Source organism: Hypanus sabinus, chromosome 30, assembly GCF_030144855.1.
Source record: "Hypanus sabinus isolate sHypSab1 chromosome 30, sHypSab1.hap1, whole genome shotgun sequence".
Lineage (NCBI taxonomy): Eukaryota > Metazoa > Chordata > Chondrichthyes > Myliobatiformes > Dasyatidae > Hypanus > Hypanus sabinus.
This window is the reverse complement of record NC_082735.1, coordinates 11,797,648-11,820,168: the sequence shown is the minus strand read 5'-3', so window position 1 is coordinate 11,820,168 and position 22,521 is coordinate 11,797,648.

Genomic DNA, 22,521 nt, shown 5'->3' with positions numbered 1-22,521 from the left:
TTTGAGAGAAGATGGGGTTCTTTTGCCAAATATTATCATTTAATTTTAATTATTCCATATGGTTTACTTCCAATTTTATTATTTATATAAATATGAAATGACAATTGATGACTTTTTAAAATATATTTAGATGATGGCTAAACATATTGCTCCAGGGCATTAATTCCTAATGGGTTTTTTTATATATAGTTAGTGGGGGGGGGGTCTTAGTTAGATGGGATTTTTTTCCTTCTTTTTTCTATATATAAAAATTTTTTACTTCCATTTTTATATTTCAAGATCAGTTTTTTTCTTTTCTTCAACTTTATTAATTGTATGCATATTAATCTGTTACAGTTTTGTATAATTTTATAGCTGTTGATGATTATGTATCAATAAAAAGATTCTAAAAATGAAAATGAAATGAAAGGTAAAGGGCTGGAGAGGAAGGAATCCAGTCCACCACAGGGAAAGCCCTGCCCCCCCCCCCCACTGCCCACTGGGCACATCTACACAGAGCGATGTCCCAGGAAAGCAGCATCCATTATCAGGAACCACCTCCACGCAGGACATGCTCTCTTCTTGCTACTGCCATCAAGATGAATGTACAGGAGCCTCAGGACTCACACCACCAGGCTCAGGAACAGCTATTACTCCTCAATCATCAGGCTCAGGAACAGCTATTACTCCTCAATCATCAGGCTCTTGAACCAGAATGGACAACTTCACCCAATTTAATTGGCCCCATTATTAAAGTGTTCCCACAATCTATTGACACACTTTCAAGGACTCTTCTTCTCATGTTCTTGATAATTATCGCTTGCTTGCTTATCTATTTGTTTGTTTGTTTATTTATTTTTTATTTCTTTTCTTTTTGTACTTGCACAGTTTGTTGACATCTGCATACTGGTTGAATGCCCAAAATGGCGCGGTCTTTCATCAATTCTATAATGATTCTTATTCTATTATAGATTTATTGAGTATGCCCACAAGAACTTTAATCTCAGGATTTTATATGGTGACATATATGTACTTTGATAATAAATTTACTTTGAACTTTGAATCTGATAAGAGAGGAGAGTAGATCATAAGTGAAACGGAAAGAGGAGAGGATCCAGGGAGAGGTGATAGGTAGATGAGAAGAGGTAAGAGGCCAGAGGGATGAATAGAAGAAGAGGGGAGGGGAAGGGAAACATTTTTTTTCAGAAGGAAAAATTGATATTCGTGCCACCAGGTTAGAGGCTACCCAAGCAGAATGTAAGGTGTTGCTACTCCAACCTGAGTGGGGAGTCATCATGGCACAAAAGGAGGCCATGGAATAACATGTCAACATGGGAATGGGAATTAGAATTAAAATGTTTGGCACTGTGAAGTTCTGCTTTTGGCAGCTGGAGTGGCGATGCGTGATGAAGTGGTCCCCCAATTTACAAAGAGTCTGATCAACAGATGACGTAATAGCCACAGCTCTACACACCGTCCTTGCACATCTGGAGAAGAAGGATGCTTATGTGAGATTGCTGTATCTGAACTACATTTCAGCATTTAACACCATAATTCCCTCCAGGCTCAACAAGAAGCTGAGAGACCTCAGCCTTCACCCTGCCTTGTGCAGCTGGATCCTGGACTTGTTGTCAGATCGTCAGCAGGTGGTAAGAGTGGGCTCCCTCACCCCTGCCCCTCTGACCCTCAACAGAGGTGCCCCTCACAGCTGTGTCCTAAGCCCCCTCCTTTACTCTGTATACCCATCACTGTGTCATCACCCACAGCTCCAATCTGTTAATTAAATACGATAACAATTCTACACTGATTAGCCTAATCTCAAATAATAATGGGGCAGTTTATAGTGAAGAAGTCATCACCCTGACACAGTGGTTATCAAGAAAATAAACTCTCTCTCAATGTCACAAGAACAAATGAGCTGGTTGTGGATTTCAGGAGGAATGGAGACAGGCTAACCCCTATTGACATCAATGGATCTGGGGTTGAGATGTTGAACAGCTTTAATTTCCTCGGCATCAACCTCACTGAGGATCTCATGTGGTCTGTACATACTGGCTGTGGGGTGTAAAAGGCACAACAGTGCCTCTTTCACCTCAGATGGTTGAGAAAGTTTGGAATGGGGCCCCAATTCCTAAGAACTTTCTATAGGGGCACAATTGAGAACATCCTGACTGGCTGCATCACTGCCTGGTATGGGAACTGCACCTCCCTCAACTGCAGACAGTGGTGCGGAAGGCCCAGCGCATCTGTAGATGTGAACTTCCCACTATTCAGAATATTTACAAGGACAGGTGTGAAAAGGGGCCAGAAGGTTCATTGAAGACCCGAGTCACCCCAATCACAAACTGTCCCCGCTGCTGCCATCTGGGAAGCGGTACCACAGCATAAAGGCAAGGAGCAACAGGCTTCTTCCACCGAGCCATCAGACTGATTAGTTCATGCTGACGTGACTGCATTTCTATGTTATATTGACTGTCCTGTTGTACATGCTACTTATTATAAATTAGACATTGTGCATTTAGACGGAGATGTATTATAAATATTTTTACTCCTCATGTATATGAAGGATGTAAATAAAGTCAGTTCAGTTCAAGGGCCACATCGGGAGCACCAGACGCAATAGACGACCACAGCAGATTTGTAATTCAAGTGTTGCCTGACCTGTAATGACTGTTTGGGGCCCTGAATGGAGGTGAAGGAGGAGGTGAATGGCCAGGGGTGGCACTTTGGTACCTTTCAGGGATAAGTGCCTGGAGCAAGGTTAGTGGGGAGGGATGAATGGACAAGGGAGTCGTGGAGGGAACTATCCCTGAGGAAAGCAGAAAGAGGGAGGGGAGGGAGGTGAAGATGGTGTAAGTTGTGGAGAATGATGCAATGGATGCGAAGGTTCATGGGGTGGTAGATAAATCTGTTAAGGTGGTGAGAAGATAGAGTAAGCGTAGATGTTCAGGAAATGGAGGAGATGAAAGTGAGGGTAGCATCAACGTGCAGGAAGGGAAACCCCATTCTTTGAAGAAGGAGGACCTCTATGATGTCCTGGAAAGAAGAACTGCTTCTTGGGAACACCTGTGGCAGAGGTGAAGGAACTGAGAAAATGGAACAGCATTTTATAGAAGACAGTGTGGGAAAAGGTATAGTCAAGATAGTCATTGGAATCACCAGGTTGATAAAAGATGTCAGTCAGTATTTTATCGCCAGAGATGGAGAAAGGGGAGGCAAAGAGGATGAATTTGACGAGTTCAGTATGGGTACATGAAGCAGCACCATTGCAGACATCAACGTAATGGTGGATGAGTTGGAGCATAGACTGTTCTACCTAGCTAATGGAAAGGCTGTTACTAAAAGACATTGAGATCTCTTAACTACATTAAAGTATAAGGAAATTAATTTGTTGTCATTACCTAAAATCAGCAGTTAGGACCCCTGCAGAGCCAGTGATAATTCAATTACTGGCTCAGTGTAACCATGAATAGCTGGGAGAGATCCCAATTTCATCACATCTCCGAGTGATTTATGTTCTGCACAAAAAAGGATGCAAGATGAACTTTATACCGAAGATCAGCATCCTAGGTCAAATAGATTTAGGATGAAGCCCTTTCTTTCTGTGCTGTTGGACATGTCCACAGGTTAGTCTGGATTGAACATACCTCTGATAAACTAAAGGCTGATGTAAACTTGACTCCTGCTTTGAAATCATTTTGTATTGCCATGTGAGCCATTTCATTCGATTTCAATGAAATATGAAGTGTAAAGGCATCTCTACACAATTGCTTCCTCTGTGACAATCTCACATCACTTCTCCTAGCCACTATTAACCTGCCACCTCAGCCATCTCACCTCCTGACAACTGCTGACAAGCCACCTTGGCAAGTGGGGCTCCTGGTTGCAAGCAGTTCTTTTTGCTTCCCATTCCTACACTGACCTACCTGTCCCTGCCCAGTCCATCACCTGGGCAAGGCCAAACACAAGCTAGAAGAACAACTCTTCATATTCCACCTCGTAATCCCCTCACCACCCCATCTGATCCCTTTCTGTCTCCTTTTGATTCCCTAAGGCCCTCGGACACACACCCTTCTTTTAAACCCCCCCCCCACTTTCTTGTCCTAAACTCTGAAAGCCCTGTCTCTTTCCCCTCCAATATCTATTCCATTTGCCCATCATTCCATTGGGTTTTCATCCCCGCCCCCCCCCCCCCACTATTCCCATCCATTTATTTAGTTCTGCTCTCCACCTTACTTTCCTGTCAGATTTCACCCACTGAGCCTTCTGTTGTTTCACCTCCCAATCTGTGTCCGTCTCCACCCTTCCCTACCCCACCTGACTCCATCTGCCAACCAACATCTCATTGCCTGGATCCACTTATTGTTTGTCCACTCTTGCTCTTGCCGTACCCCTCCCCCTCATCTCATTATATTGGCTATGTCCGCTCTAATCTCTCAGTCTAGATGAAAGGTTCTCAACCCAAAATATTCACTGCTCTTTTCCATCCAAAGATGCTGCTTGACCATCTGACTTTGTCCAGCAGCTACAGTAATTCTTTGTTCCAGATATTAGCATCTGCAGTCCCTTGGGTCTCCATTCTAGGTAAAAAATCTAACTAAAGAATTTTTTTAATGAACTTGAAGAGCATCTTTCACAAGCCAACCTAAAGAGGCACATTGGCCTGATAGTGTTGGCTGAAGATACTGTTTGGCATGTTACAAAAGGTTGGGAATGTTTTTCTTTATCCAGTTTGCTAATAATCTGTCCACCAAAGAAAATTGTAAATATTAATGTTAATATTTTTCTTCAGTGAGAGCTTAGCCTTTATAGCAAAAGTTTCTAAAAATTAGCGTCGGAATATCTTGTTCCAGTTATTTAGAGCACTGCTGAGACAGCGTCTGAACTATTGTGTGAAGAACATACTTGCTTTAGACTGATGCAGTAAAAGTTTGCCAGGTTATTTCTGGTGAGTTTGTTGTGTAAGAAGACAATAAACAGACTGGACATATACTCTTTGAGTTTTGGAGAAAAAGAAGTGATCGTAATGAGACATTTCAAAACTCTCGCAGAACCTGACAGGGTCGATTTAGGAATGCTTTCTCTGGCTAGTGCATTTTGTCAATCCCAAATTACCTGTTTGGCATTCAAGGATGTAATTCTAAACCAAGAGAGTACTGAATCATCAGAATTCTCCAAAGAAGAGGTCTATGGAAGCTCAGTCAACGAGTGTGTTCAAGATAGCGTTCTACAAAGTCTTGATACAGATGATACAGGCCCTTCAGCCCACTGAGTCTACACTGACAATCAACCTTCCATTTACATAACTCCTCCATTAATTTCTTTTATGTTGCCTGGATTGGAGAGCATGCCCTACGAGAATAGGTTGAGTAAACTTGGCCTTTTCTCCTTCGAGCAATGGAGGATGATAGGTGACCTGGCCGAGATGTATAAGATGATGAGAGGCGATGGTCGTGTGGATAGCCAGAGGCTTTTTCCCAGGGTTGAAATGGTTAATGTGAGGGGGCATAGTTTTAAGGTGCTTAGAAGTAGGTACAAGAGGGTGTCAGAAGTAAGATTTTCACACAGAAAGTGGTGGGTGCATGGAATCCACTGCCAGTGAAGGTGTTGGAGGCTGATACAATGGGTCCTTTAAGAGACTCTTAGATAGGTACATGAAGCTTTGAAAAGTAGAGGGCTATGTGCTAGGAATATTCTTTGGAGTTTCTAGAGAAGGTTACATGGTCGGCACAACATTGTGGGCCGAAGGGCCTGTAATATGCTGTAGTTTCTACATTTTATTCTACCAACACTCCCATCCGCTCCCCCGAGATCCTACCACTCACCGAAACACTTAAGGGGGAATTGATAGTGGACCATCGACCCAGACATTTTTGGGATGTGGGAAGGAGCCCAGCAGTACAGGGAGAATGCATAAACTCCACAGAAAGTACCCAAGGTGAGGACTGAACCCTGGTCACTGGTGCTAGGAGGCAGTGGCTCTGTTAATTGCACCCCTGTGTCATCACAATATTTTTAGATCTGAAGAGACCTGGAGAGGTGTGGGGCTTTTGTAGGAAAGTGCCACTGAGGTAAAAATCATCATGATCTTATTTAATGAAGATGGAAAGATCTGCTCCCACTGCTGTTTCTTATGATCTTTACTCATATGGATGTAAGATTAAACATTCTTTTTAAAATGTATAGCATTTGCAATAAAGTAATTTTAGCTCTATTTACAAAACAGCATCATGTTACTACCCTTAAATGCATGTTGAGTATCTTTATAAAGCTGGAAAACTAAATGAAATGCTGCTTTCTCGTCATGGAAGAATTTACGTTCATCAATATGCAAATGTTTAAGTGGAAACTACAAACATCAGCAACTTTGAGCATAACTTACGTTCAGTTTGCCAACGAAACTAAGCTAAAATGCTCTCCCATGATTTCCAAAATCTATGAATTTGGGGAATTTTGTGTTCTTATAGATGTTGAAACGATTCTGTCGTGGCACATAATGAATGTTTTGTTCGTAACACCAGGGTCTGCAGCTGCGGTTTCCATAGGGATGACAGCCAAAATGTTAAGCGTAAAATGAAATAGCATTTAACTAAATTAAAATCATTGTGCACTTCCTTACTCCCATTAGGGCTAATTGTAACCTTCAGCCATTCCTGGAAGAGGATCAGCAGCCCATTACTCTTCATGCCCAATTGTCCTGTGCTGTCAGCTGTGGAAAGGAACACCAAGTGGGCATTTAGATAGTTCCCATCCACTGCTCTGTACAGTTTGAACCAAACAAAACCCCAGACAACTACAAAGAGAGTTAAAACAAACCGCAATTGAGGGTATTTGTTCGAGTGATTTTTTTTTTGCATTAATGAAACAATCTCTAGCTGGCTGTAGGGGATATGTATTTGTTTCCTATCTGCATTGTATTCTGTGTGCGCGTTTATTATGGTATCAGTTATGTGGGTGATGGTGGTAAAAGTGAAGGATTTAGCTATGTATTCATGCTTTGTCCTGAGCAGTTTCGAGCTGAGGTGACATATCTTTTGTTGACCGCTTAACATTGCTTAATTACAATGCCTAACTTTGCTTAAGTATGTTTAATTTCCCCAGTTTTAATTTCATAAGTTTCACCGCTTCAAGATTGTATGTTTTGCTAGTTGCTAATTTAATACACTGTAAGGTTTCACTGCTAAGGCTAATGTAATGGCTTCTATGTAATATTCCACTGCTAAGATAATGGTTTCTCTGTAGCAGCAATGTTTGTGATTACTAGAGATCCATTACTAGAGATAACGGGACTTTGGGATGCAGAGGCTATCCAATGGGAGAAATGTTGTTCTTTCTTGTGGGCCTGGGAGCCGGATTCTTCAGGGATTTTCATCGGGGAGTGATGGAGAGAGAGGACGCGACCGGAAAGAGTACAGAGTGGAACGAGGAGCAAGGGTCCGAGGGCCGGCTACGCTTGGAGGTCGATGGGAACAAATGAACAAACAGTGAGCTCCAGCTGTGCAATAGACTATTTCATGAGAATGGGCCCTTTTCTTTTTGTTTCTTTACTAACCAAATAGTCAAATTAAGATCAATTGTTTAATTGCATACTGTGTACTGTCTGATACTTTGCGGTTCAGATTTGTAACGGAGCAACACATCACGCAGCATCCACACTAGGAGATTTCTCCATTTGGCGGGGCCAGAAGTTGTTTTCCCCTAGATGAACACGTGCTGGCCGAGCCTGAGTGTTGCACTAATAAAGGATCAAATATATTTCTTCGACTTTTTTAGAACATTATTATTGGATTGGTCAGAGGGCACATCAGTATTATAAAAAAGGTTTTAAAGTGTTTGCAGTGCAGTGATGGGGGTAATAGATAGCGGGGGATGAATTGCCTAAGAGAATTTCAAAAGGGACAGTACTGTAGCAGAGCAGTACATCTACTGCCTCGTAGCCTGAAACCTGTGTTCAATACTAATCTCCAGTGCAGTTTGTCTGGAGTCTGCACATTCCACCTGTGACCCATTCCTCCCACGTTCCTCCCAGTTTCCTCCTCCATTCTAAAGACATGCCTATCAGTAGGTTAACAAGCCACTGCAAATTGCCCCCCGTGTGTAGGTCAACAATAAAATTATGGGGGAATTTTGATGGGAAAATAAAAACGGACTAGAGCAAATGAGTGCGTAATGATTGTTCGGGGTTCATTTCCAAGCTGTACAATTTAATGTGCCATACTACATTAATTTTAAGTCTTTTCTTTTATCATAGGAACACTCTGGCATACCTCTGTAAACCATTTCAATGTCCACATTCGTTTTCTATGGATAAAAATGTTCCCCTTAAATAGACCACAGAGAAAGCAATATAATTATGGAGAGGTTTGAGCATGTTTTATTTCCAAACTGGAACCAAAATGTTTGGTACATGGTGAAAGTCTTTAAATACAAGAAATTTATCAGAGAAACAATTGTAAAACTTCATAAACCGGTTTGCCTTTTTGTAGTGAACTTCGAGATAATAATTGCGGTAATTTGGGGAAAGAGGGTGAGTGAGTTTAAGTGGATGTCTTTACCTCAGGAAAATGATTTTGGGACTGGATTACTGAAGACTTCTTTTGCAATAGTATTAAGATCCAAGCTTTATTATAATTCTTCTGAAGGTTTACTATCACTGGCAGATGTTTTGAAATATGTTGCTTGCAACAGCAATATATATCACAATATATAATATCAAGATTATAAATTACAGTAAGAGAAAATATATATATTTATTTACCTATAAATATAGTGTAAAAAAGAGCAAAAAGAAACAGTGAGGTATTGTCCATGGGTTCATTGTCCATACAGAAATCTGACAGTGGCAGAGAAGAAACTGTTTCTGAAACATTGAGTGCGTATCTTCAGGCTTCTGTACCTCCTGCTTAATGGTAGCAGTGAGAAGGGGGAATGTCCTGGGTGATGGGGGTCCTTTTTGAGGCGCCACCTTTTGAAGATGTCCTCGGTGTTGGGGAGGTTGGTGCTCATGATGGAGGTGGCTGAGCTGGCAACTTGCTGCAGCTTTTTCTGATCCTGTGCGATGACCCCTCCATTGCAGATGGTGGGACAGCCTGTTAGAATGCTCTCCACGGTACCTCTGTAGCAATTTGCGAGAGTCCTAGTGACATCCCAAGCCACCTAATGAAACAAAGCTGCTGTCGTGCCTTCTCTGTAATTGCATCAGTATACTGGGCCCAGGATAGATCTGCAGAGATTTTGACACCCAGGAACTCAAATCCGCTCACCCTTTCCACTGTTGATCCCTCAATGAGGACTGATGTGTGTTCCCTCAAATTCCCCTTCCTGAAGTCCACAATCAATTCCTTGATCATATTGATGTTGAGTGCAAGGTTATTGTTGTGACATCACCCAACCAACTGATCTACCTCACTCCTGTATTCTTCCTCGTCACCACCTGAAATTCTGCCTACAAAAGTTGCGACATCGGCAAATTTACAGATGGTGTTTGAGCTGTGCTTAACCACAAAGTCTTGAGTGTAGAGAGACTAGAGCGGTGGACTAAGCGTGCATCCTTGAGGAGGACCAGTGTTGATTGTCTGCGAGGAGGAGATGTTTTTCCGATCCACACAGACTATGGTCTCCCGATTTGGAAGGCAAGAATCTAGTTGTAAAGTGAGGTACAGAGGCCCAGGTTTTGGAGCTTGTTGATTAGTTTTGAGAGTATGATGGTATTAAACACTGAGCTGTAATCAATAAGCAGCACCTGATGTAGGTATTGCTATTGTCTAGGTGATCCAAAGTCAAATGAGGAAGCAGTGAGACTGCATCCACTGTAGACCAATTGTGCTGAAAGGCATATTACGGCGGGTCCAGTCCTTTCTTAGGCAAGAGTTGATCCTAGTGATGACTAAGATGAAGGGAGCTGGACTATGCACATCTATTCTCACATCATTCTACAGATGCAAAGTAGGGAACATCCTAACAAGCTGAATGGCACTGGAACAGCACTGCACCGGACAGGAAGGCACTACAACAGGTAGTCAAAACTCCCCATTGCATCACCGGCACCAGCCTACCTGCCAGCAAGGACATGTTTACAGAAGGGTGCCGGAAAAGGGCCAGGAACATCATGAAGGATCTCACCCACGCTTCTCATGGACTGTTCATCCCACACCCACCAGGGAGAAGGCTACGTAGCATCCATGCCAGGACCACCAGACCCGAAACCAGTTACTTTCTCCATGCGGTAAGACTGATCAACAGTTCCACCCACTAACCCACCCCTTCACACTGCCTACCACAACTACTTTATCATTTCCTGTCAGTCACTTTATGTACACACACTCCAGTGTCTAGTGTCATTTTACAATCAATCTATGCCTACAGTATAAGCTATCTTATGTATATAGAAACATAGAAAACCTACAGCACAATACAGACCCTTCGGCCCACAAAGTTGTGCTGAACATGTCCTTACCTTGGAAATGACTAGGCTTACCAATATCCCTCTATGCCATATATTTAATGTTCTTTTGTTGTTGTTGTTATTATTATTATTATTATTATATGTTCTTTAACTTATTGTGTTTTTGTGCTACCTTGGATCTGGAGTAAAAATTACTTTGTTCTCCTTTACACTTGTATACTGAAAGTACCATTAAACAATCTTGACTCTCTTCAATCTTGAAAGAACTTTATCACAGTAGATGTGAGTGCAACTAAGCAATGATCATCCTGCTACTGATCTGAGCGTCCCCCTTTTGAAGCAGATGGGAACCTTCGATTGCAGCAGTGAGAGATTGAAGATGCCCTTGAGAGCTCTCGCTAGTAGGTTGGCACAGGTTTTCAGTGCCCTATCAGGTGCACTATCAGGGCCTTTCGAGGGTTCATCCTCATGAAGGGTGTTCTAATGTTGGCCTCCGAGACAGAGGTGATAGTGTCACCAGATACTGCCGGGATTTGCACAGGCACAGTTTTATTCTCCCTTTAAAAGGCATTGAGTTCATCTGGGTGTGGAGTATCATGGCTGTTCATGATGTTAAATCCTACAAAATTCTACAAAAGATAGTGGATTTAGCCCAGTACATCATGGATAAAGCCCTCCCAACTATTGAACACATCTGCATGAAACATTGCCATAGACAAGCAGCATCCATCATCAAAGATCCTCACCACCCATCAGGTAGTGTTCTCTGTTCTCACTGCTGCCATCAGGCAGAAAGTAAAAGAGCCTCAGGACTCGCACCACCAGGCTCAAGAACACTTACTACCCCTCAACCATCAGGCTGTGGAATAAAATGGGACAACTATACTCATTCTATTCCTGATGCTCCTACAACCAATGGTTTCACTTTAAGGACTCTTTATCTTGTTATTTCATGTTCATTATTTATTGCCATTTATTTATATTTGCATTTGCACAGTTTATTCTTCATTAGTCCTGTTTACGGTCACTGTTCTATAGATTTGCTAAGTATGTCTACAGGTAAAAGAATCTCAGGGTTGTATGTGGTGACAGATATGTACTCAGATAATAAATTTTACTTTGAACTTTGAACCTTGTTAGGTTTTGGCTTGCAGGAAATAATGGCCTGCAAACCCTGCCAAAGCTGATGTGCATCGAATTCTGACTCTAACTTCAGTCGTAATTGTTTTTTTCACTTTTAGCTTAGCCTTCTGTAGGTCATAGAACATAGTTCTGTAGAACTTCTTGTGTAGTTCTGGATCACTGGTTTTGAACACCATCTAGTCCTCAGCAAGCTACAAATCTCCTGGGTCATCCACAGCTTTTGATTTGGGTATGTCTTGTATGTTTTCAAAGGCACACACTCATCCACACAGGACTTGACGAAGCCGGTGGCGAATGTGACGTATTCATTCAGAGTCAAAGATGAATCTCTGAACATTGTCCAGTCCACCAACTCAGAGTAAACACTCCTCCACCTTCCTTGACCCTTGGTTTTCTTGGCCCTCACTACTGGTGTTGCTGTCTTCAGTCTCAGCCTTATGCTGGCAAGGTGATGGGGCTTCCCAGAGCATGAACATTGTATTATAAATGGTAAGGTACAGTAAGTTGTACAGATTTTTGTGGGCGTGACGTCTCTTTGGTAGAAGTATCCATTTAATCCCATTTCCTCACCTATGCCATGCAGTCACAGGAAGAACATGCAAAATCCGCACAAGGCAGCACCCAGGTCAGGCTGAACGCAGGTCTCTACTGTTGGGATGGTGGCTATACTACCTTTACCACTGTCCCATCCACATTGACGCAATGCATGAAACCCTGTTAAGCTTTTGATAGCGTTTCTCATGTTATAAATAAAACTGTTGTGCCCTTGTTTGGAAATTCTAGATCACTGTTGCTCTTATTGTCTACGGCTCTTTTGTTGCTTAAACTTGGGAACACTGGAACAATCCATTTTATTACCTGACTGAAACCACTTATGTTTTTAAAGGTTGTTATATCTGGGGGTGGTAGTGAGGACAATCTCCCTCTACCTATTAAATGCTCCTAGCAAAGTGCAGCTCAAATAACCTCTGAAAACCAAGTCGAGCTTCTAGACAGAACAGTTTCTACTGACAGGAGACGGTGCAAACTCGAAATACTGGTGCCTTATAACCAATCGCTTCCAATAGATGGGACTTGTCAGCTATGGTTGGAACTTAGCTAGGAGAAGGAAAACTCTGATCTCAAATCTCTGCTACCTTGTGGCTATAGCCACTCATGGGGAAGGCTTCAGGAGTAAACCCTGAGGGAAAAATCTGGAGCTGGGGTCCCTAAGGCAGTCCTACGTTGAGTTCAATGCTGACTGGCAACTCCTGTGACACTACTGGTGCTGAACTGTATCAATCTCTGCCAATCTTTTGGACTCATCAGCCTAGTGGGGAGGGGGAGCCTGCTACATGGGTAATAGTTTTCTCCCCATATTGTACTGCCCTGGCTTGTGTATCACATAGACAGCTGGGTCGCAACATCCATGGTCAATCCATGGTCAATCCCAACCAATGGAGGGCCCCAAGATCTCGTAAGTCTCCTCACAGCAGGTTCACCAGTTCTGCTGCCGCAGTATCTCCAAAGCAGAGATCTTCCCTCTCCAAGAGCTTGACTTTGTTTTTCCCTTGGCAGTTAATCTGATCAATCATTCTAGCTAGACGCTCCATTCCTTCTATCTATTATTTCAATCACAGCAAAGCACTGTGAACACTTTAAACTACTTCTTATAATGCTGCCCTCAACTGCAGCTCTTCCATTTCCCAAACATCCAAGCTCACTCCATCTACCCGCCACGTTAACAGGGATAGAGTTCCTCTTGTCCTCACCTACCACTCGATGAGCCTCTGCATCCAACGCTTTACTCTCCTTCTTCACCTGGATCCTACCGCCAACACACATCTTTACCTACCCCGCCTTCCCCCCATTCTCCACTTTCCACAGTGATCGCTCCCTCTGTGATTCACTTGTCCATTCCTCACTAATCTCCCTTCTTGCATTTATCCTTTCAAGCAGCAGAAGTGCTACACCTGCCCATTCACATCCTCCCTCACCTCAGTTCAGAGACCCAGTCAATCCTTCCAGGTGATGATACCCTTCACCTTCAAATCTGTTATGGTCGTCCACTGTATCTGGTGCACCTGGCCTTCTCTACTTTGGCCGGACCCGGGGTAGATTGGAGGACCTTTTTGTCAAGCACCTCCGCTCCATCCACAAAAAGCAGAATTTCCCCATGGCCAGCCATTTCAACTCCTATCTCCATAATCATTCTGACACGTTAGTCCGTGGCCTCCTGCTCTCCACATTGAGGCACCCTGAGGTTGGAGAAGCAATACCTTGTATTCTGTCCAATTTGATGGCATGAACGTTGATTTTTTTCCAACTTCCGGTAACGATTTTCCCCCTCCAACTTCCCTTTACTTCAATTCCTCCCTCTGGCCTCTGACCTCTTCTCCTCACCTGCCTATTGCCTTCCCTGGTGCCCCTCCTCTTTCCTTCTCTTTCCTTCTCTCCTATGGTCCCTCTCTTCTCCTATCAGATTCCTCCTTCTCCAGCCCTTTCCACCTATCACTTCCCAGCTACTTACTTCATCTCCCACCTCCCCCAAACTTTAACCTATCCCTTTCTGTCTTGTCTCTTCACCTTCTTGTTCTGGCATCTTCTCCTTTTCTTTCTAATCTTGATATTGGGTCTCGGCCCAAACGTTGAATGTTCATTCATTTCCATAGACACTGCCTGACCTGCTGTGTTCCTCCAGCATTTTGCAGGTAGTTTACAATGCAGCATACATTGCAAATACATGCTGGTATTTATGTATTTATGCACATTTTATTGTATACCCATGCTTTAATCTCTAACTTAATGCTATATAATTCTTTATTCATTATAACTGTTGAATGCTGTTGTTCCCTTGCTGAATGTCATGCCAACACACCACAGCAAATTTCTAATACATGCAAATATCTTTGGGAAATAAAGTTAAACCTTCATCCTTGATCCTTAAGCTGTTGTGCCTGAATTTGATTATAATGCTCCACTTGAAGACTACCCTGTGGTCTGTTGCCTCGTCTCTTGCTTTTGTAATCCATACTACTATTGTTTTGGAGGCTTGGTGTTCTTGCCAAATTCAAGCTACTGAAGTCTCTCTACCTTCTGGGGAAAGTAACTAAGGCTTAAAGATTTCTGAATACATTTTGTATTCATTGCCCTGCCAGCATATTTTATACGTAACTGATCATCTTGCTTGTATGTTTAGTTGAATTAAGGCACGCTCACATCCAAATTCTGCATCAATTGTTCTTTGCAAATAAAAGGAATTCCAAGAGCAGAAAGCAGAGATCATAGCAATTTCTAATCAAAACTCCTTTTGAGCCACCTGAATTCACCTGTGGAAATTGTAAATCGAGCGGATGTTTGGCAGAGGATGTGTTTATCGTAATCATCTTCAGCATGAGAAGCTGCAGATGGGCAATTACAGCTTGAAATTTTCTTCTGGCGTGAAGCTACACCTCGTACCGAGATGAGTAAGAATCCTCCAGGACTGCATTAACCTTTCCTTCTGTTTGTGCTGTTGTTTTGCACAATTAATGCAGTTTTGTGTCAGTGCTGCTCTCAATAAATAATGAGCAAACACCATTGACTATCGCTCCAAAGATTTTAACCTGTTCTTAAGCAGAGAAACGTGCATTAGCATGATAAAAATCACCCCCATCACTCCAAAACACTCCGTTGACACACCAGAGATACCCACCCTTTCCCGCCACTGCCTTCAGTTGTTTGAGAGATGCATATCAACCTGGCTTTGTGCTCATCTTCCTATCTTTCTATTTAGGATTCAAGACTTATCACTCAGATTTATTTGAGACATTGAGACATACGGTGAACTGTTTTGTTTGCATTGACAGCCAACAACCCAAGGATGCGCTGGAGGCAGCCCACCAGTGTCGCCACACGTGGCGTACCCACAATGCTCAGCAGAACAACACAGAACGCGGGAAGCAACAAGGCAGTATCAAAAAAAAAACAAGCCCTGTTTCTGCCTCCCACCCACACATACACACAGTGTCCTGACCCCGGGACAGGACGCCTCCAGCCTCCAGTGGACACAAAGTCACAGACAGAGGAACTTCAACAATCCTACTAGACTTGCAGAGATTTGCAGAATTAGGGCTCTGGACAGCAAGTCTCAAGTTCTGGACTTCCAATCGACCTTTGGTATTGACCCAGGACTCACCAACGGCAATGAATGAGGATCTGAAGTCCGAACACCAGACTCAATGAATACAGGATTCAAACAGTAGCGTTTGTATGTTCCTCATTACAAACACAGCCAGCCCACAAGTACTTAACTTCTCTCCTGCCTTAACTCCACTGAGATAAAGGACGCCAGTGTGTAGAGGCAGCACAAGAGTGTAGTGGTTCGCTTGATACTTTAGGGCACCAGCTGTAAGACTGGGGTTCAATTCCTGTCTCCATTTGTGAGGAGTTTGTACTTCCTTCCCATGACTGCATGGGTTTCCTCCAGGTGCTCCAGTTTCCTCCCAGTTCAGATTTATTTATCACATGTACATCAAAACATACAGTGACATGTGTCATTTGCACCAACAACCAACACACCCAAGGAGGTGCTGGGGGGAGCCACACATTCCAGTGCCAAAATACCATGCCCACGGTGCTCAGGGTGTGTGGGGTGTCCAGGGAGGGGTAGCACCTCTGGTGATGGGCTTGTCGTGCTCCGCCCAGAGGCAGCTCATCCACGGTTGGTCCCCACCTGCCGCCCAGCCCTCACCAGTGGCACCAAGCAACTGTTTGTGTGCGACAGTGGCCACACCCTGGTACAGCACTTCGACAGGTACTCAAAACCAAGTGAGGGTAGCTGGAAACCTTCAACCCCGGTGAGAGAGGGCTACACCTACCCCCAGTGGACCGGACGGATGAAATGGTCAACAGTGCTACCACGCTTCATGGAGAGTGAAGGGCATGACAGGGCACAGAAGGCATCGTGGCTATCCACTGCAGCCAAGGAAGTCTCCAGTCCTGGCGTTTTCTCATACCATTGGACCAAGATTTTTGAGGCCAAGTGGAGCTGCTCCAGTGCAATAGCTTTTTCATTGTAAATCTCCTCCCACACAGGTTTTCCTCCATGTATCTCTTTACCCAATTGACGATTCAGAACCTCGTCAACCTTCCAATCAAAGGAAGCATTGTCAAAAACGATGGACAACCACCGTAACGCTCGACAGTACAACACAGAACACGACAAGTGGCGGGGTAACAACAGGAAGACTAGCCCCATTTCTCTCTAAGCCACCCACCTAGCCGCATACATAAGCTGTATGAGAGTAAGTTGTGGGCATGCTACATTGGCAGCAGAAGCATGGTGACACTTGCGGGCTGCCCTCAGCACGTGCTCAGACCGTGTTGGTCATTGGCGTGAATGACACATTTCTCTGTACATTTTAAATTAGTGGTCACCAACCTTCTTAAGCCCAAGAACCACTACCTTGGCCTTAGTGAAAGGCGAGATCGACTCCAAATTGATTAGTTACACGCATGCGTGCTGGGGCAGAAAAGACCGGAAGTAAAACCCCACAACCCAGAAGTAGAAATAATGCATAAGCACCAGGGGTACCCACCCTTTTTTGCACTGTGGACCAGTTTAATATTAGCAATAATCTTGCAGACCGGCCAACAGTGGGTGTGGGGGGGGGGGGGGGTGTTAAACACAACCTTCGAGGCTCTTGGCGCTTAGCTGCTGTCCCGCCCTGCTCACGTTTTTTCCGCGGAAAAAACTCAACGGGTTCGTCTTTCAGTGCGGGGTGCTTGGACTCAGGGTACCGAAGCAGTTTTGAGGGCTTCATTGCCTCATTGGACAGTCTCCAGGCCCGAACACCAGCCTCTGCCCGCCCGCCGCCAGACGCCCTGGCCAGGTTCGGCTGGTTATGGGTGGGGTGAGAGGACAAGGTCAGGGACAGAGGTCCCAGTACCGGGGCCGTGGCGTTCACAGTCCGGAGAGCGAGCGAGGAGAGCGAGAGGCCCACGCCCGCCCCCCCGTTGGATCTATCGACCGACAAAAGTTTGCTTCAGCAGATCGCAGCGAGGTAGCTGCTCTGCTACTTACGAAACCTTGAGCCCGAATTAGGTCGTATGCGAATATTTTAGCACCGGAGTCCCCACGAACATTTGCTGTGCTAAACAGTTTTAGAGACGGCGCCCATCTGTCCACACTCCGGCCCTGTAGCATCCAGTATTCCCACCAGCCACTCTCCGGGCCAATAGCATCCAGTCTTCCCGCTGGCCATGCGTTTAGGCGACTGATGACCTCACATGGGTTCAAGTTCAACAGTGGCTATGACAGGCTATGACAGGGTGCAACTGACTCACATTGTTTCCTCGTGGCCCGGTGCTTGGGGACCACTGAAGTACCCTGTGTAGTGCGGGGGAGCAATGCGCATGCACACTGGGCAGAAAGAACGGAACGAAAACCCCGCAACCCGGAAACAATCTCAACAGTATTTGTGTATTTATTTTTCTTTTTTTTTTCAGGATCTGCTGGGAAAGACTCAAAGATCGACCAGTCGATCGCGATCAACGGGTTGGCGACCATTATTTTAAAGCGTCAAAGTACATGTGACAAATAGAGCTAATCTCATGCCTTGACAGCAGAATTCCTTTCTTGGACAATTTATCTTCACATAAACTTTGTTCAATTAAAATTGATCATGCTACACTAATTTATTACTCAGCATTCCTACAATGAATGGTTTGCATGGTAAAGTAAACCCCTCCATTCCCTGGATGTTCATGTGCCTATGTAAAAGGCTCTTAAACACCTCTGTCGTTGTCATATCTGTCACAACCACCTCCCCGTTTCCAGCACCCACCACTCTTTATGTAAAAAACTTGTCTTGCACATCTCCTTTGAACTTCTCCCTCTCACTTCAAATGCTTGGCCGCTATTACCAGACATTTCCACCCTAGGGAAAAGATACCACTGTCAACACTGTCTATGTCTCTCATCATTTTTTAAACTTCTGTCAGGTCCTCAATCTCAACCGGTCCAGCGAAAACAGCCTCGGTTCATCCAACCCTCAGAGGTATCTCCTCATTTCTTCAATAAGGTATTGACCAGAATTTATTTTAACAGCTACACATCTTTCTTTACAGAAACTTCCCAGGACTCAAATCATTCCATGTATTCCAGCTGAGATTCCACCCTTCATACAGGACCTCAGGAATGGTCAAAGCATCCAGTGCTTCCTCAGAAATTCACTTTAACAGTTACAACCCTTTCATTGCTGAATCTCTTCAGGTTTCAAATCATTACATGTATTCCAAATGAGATCCACACAGGGCCACAGGCATGTTCAAACTATCCAGCATTGCCTCATGCAAACCAAGAACCATGTTTTTCTTCACTTCAGGCATCAAAGATCACAAGCTGAGAAGTTCAACTTTTCCTCCTGACCGTTCTCCCCTTCTCTTCCCTCTGATGCCTTGTTCCCCTCCCTCTCTCATTCCATTCCTTTTGATCTCTCTCTGTCTGGCCCTTTTCAGCAGAGGCCCCAACTTTGTCCCTCTCCATCCTCATCTTACTGGATTCCAAAGTTGACACAATGTTGAACTCTGTTTCCACCATCTCCAATGCCATGCCCATATCCTTGGCCACGAGTCCTCACTCCAGTCTGTGAAACCTTTCTTCCATCTCCAGAATCCCCAATTCACTTGAACCCATCCCACTTGCCTTTTATCCTCTCTAGATCACTTCATTGCCGTTGACATTAAGCACTTTGATTTTTTAACTCTCCTCACTCACCCTTGCCTCCACCCAGCACTTCTTCATTAACTGGCATGCGGCCTCTAGCAAACAATTCAAATATTCTCATCAAACCTTCTGGCTAAATTGGTGAACTGACCTCTGTTTCACAGAGGACAAACGTCAACTCTGAGACACGTCCTCCTCCTGAAGAAGGGTCTTGGCCCAAAAAGTCAACTGTTTGCTCTTTTCCATAGATGCTACCTGGCCTGCTGCGTTCCTCCAACGTTTTGTGTGCATTGCTTTGGATTTCCAGCATCTGCAGAATTTCTCATCTTTATTAACTTTTGGTAAGTAAACAGTAAGTAATTGAATATTAGTAGTACTTTAAGCATAGACTCTATCAGCTAATTGAATAAGTGGTGGTATGGCTGTCACCACAGATCTGGAATGCATATTGTATGCCCTGAGAGAACATGGAACATAGAACATGGGGTACAGAACATAAAGCAGAAAACAATGCAGCATAGAACAAAGGCCTTTGGCCTACGCTATTGTGCTGAGCAATTGAGTGAGTGATACTCATTTAAATTAGTCCCTTCTGCCTGCTCATGGTCCATACCCCTCCATTCATGTTCTTATCTAAAAGCTTCCTAAACACCTCGCTTGTATCTGCCTCCTGGCAGCAAATTCCAGTCACGAACCGGTCCTTGAGTGAATAAAAACCCATCCTCAACATCTTTGACCCTTCTCAGCTTGAATGCGTGCCTTCTAGTGTTAGACATTCCAGCCCTGGAAGAAAGGTAGAGACTGATTGTTCTATCTATGTTTCTCATAATTTTATAAACTTCTGTCAGCTCTCCCCTCAACCTCCACTAGTCCAGGTAAAATTACCTCATTTTGTCCAACCTCCCTATACAGCACACGTGCTGTACGGTCGATATTAGATATTTCAGCTGCTTTCAACACTTGAGTTGTTGGAGGTAATTCTGTTTAAGGCTAAGACCTCATTTGAAAGAGAAACCTGCAGGCACTATGGTTCAGCAGGACTGGGAAAACCTAGTTATGTAAATAAAATTGTGGAATTGCGAACTGAGAAAACAGCACCGTCAGAGCGACAGTCTTCAAGTTCTTACAAATATATATATATACTGAAGAATACACACACACACACACACACACACACTTCAACCTGGCATGGGCACGCCAATGCTCTGAGCAGAAAATCCTACAAAAGGTAGTAGATTCGGCTCAGTACATCACAGGTACTGAGGTACCCTCCCAACTATTGAGCACATCTACATGAAACATGTAGAATGGCAGCATCTATCAACAAAGATCCTCACCACCTGGCCATGCTCTTTTCCCACTGCTGCCATTAGGCAAAAGGTTCAAGTCCCTGAGGACTCCCACCACCAGGTTCAAGAACAGTTACTGCCCCTCAGACACCAGGTTCTTGAACAAAAGGGGATAACCACACTCATTCTAACCTCTGGTGTTCCCACAACCAATGATCTCACTTTAAAGGACTCTATCTCATTATCTCATGCTCTCATTATGAATTGCTATTTATTTATATTTGCATTTGTACAGTTCGTTGTTCATTGATCCTGTTTATAGTTACTGTTCTATAGATTTGCTAAGTATACCCACCGGAAAAATAATCTCGAAGTGTTATGTGGTGACATGTGCTCTGTTCATAAGTTTTACTTTGAACTTTGAACACATGAACACAAAGACATATTTACACACAAACAGAAAGGAAACAATTTGGATATATTAAAACTTCACTCACCTGTCGCAGGTAACGAAAAACTCTACATTAATAAGTGCAGGAATAATTCCAGTTATTGGGAAATGTGCATCTGCACTGAGGCAGCAAACTAAACAATTTGTACAACCTACTGCTATATGAAAAAAGACATGGAAACATAATTTCTGCAGCTGATCAAATGAGTTTACGTTACTCAGCAAAATGGCCTCCAGCATAACTCAATTTCTCCCCCTGAATCCCCACCAATCCCTTTTTGTCACTGTTCCTGTTAGACTTTCAAGTTGCCCAGTGTCAAATGCTGTCTCATAATGCTGCTATGTGGCAGCTTAGGCAGGCTGTTATATAGACAAAGCTGAAAGACTGGTGATTGTTGTTAGACCGAAGGAGAAAATAGGAGGAGGTGCAGGGAGCTCACTAGTTATGACAGATAACACGGGTGGGAGAAGTAACCTGCTCAAAGCAACAACCTTTGGCATCAGAGCCTTTTCTGAATAGGAGGCACCAAGTTAAGAATCTTCTGTGGTAGCTGCCAGACTGAGATCTAAAAGGAGAGCGGCTGCCCTCGGAACTGGGGATTCCTTTCCCTCTCCTTTTAGCTAATGGCAGTCAATTAAGTAAATTGCATCCCCCATGTCCACGGGTCAAAGAAGCAGATTTTTAATAGTCAAATTGTCATGGCGAAACATGGGGCCAAAATCTAATGCGAGGCACAAGGTGTAAATTCCCAGGTTAGTAAATATTAATGAGGTAGAATGGAGTTGAATTCTCCAAATTTTTGACACTTACACATGCACGGGACCGTCTTGCAGCTCTGGTGTTTTATGGAAATACGTCGGTGCAGTTCCAAAGACAAATATAAAGCAAATGCACAGAGTATCATTCTATAACCGGGGAGGTGATTGTATTTGTGTGAGGAGTTATTTTCCTTGCCTTTCAATCTCTTAGAATTTTTTTAATTCCGTCTATTGCCCTGAACTTCAGGAATTGCATTCAAGCATTTGAAATGATTGACAGCCTAAAACTTACTGACCCATCCACTGTGTTCCACAGTCTTGATGCCTGTATGTGACAGCACATACATTCCCTGTCCTCTCTTGCACTCTCCAGGGAGAGACAGAAAAACAAACAACAACACTTGGGGGTGGAGGGGGGGGGGGATCTGTTAGAGTTCACAACCAGATTCCTACTCCACACCTTCACTGTCCCCTGGAAAATAAAGAGCTGCTCAAATTCCAAACTTAATACTGACTTTTCAAAACCTAGTAACAGCGAGTGAAAATCAAAAAAACCTGCAGGGGCTGGGAAGTGAAATATAAACACTGGTAACTAGAGCTTGATAGATTCTTTCAACTCCTGTTTTAAGTCTTTTTCCTGTGGTGTTTATGTCTATACTGTGATTGAATTGGCCACAGGCATAATAAGATATTTAAGTACAATTTACCAATTAATTAATGCAAGACCTTTGGTCTCTTTAGATATGAATAGTCAAACGCTCTGCATTATCCATTTCTTGCACATATCTCTCACTTTCCTGCAGATTGT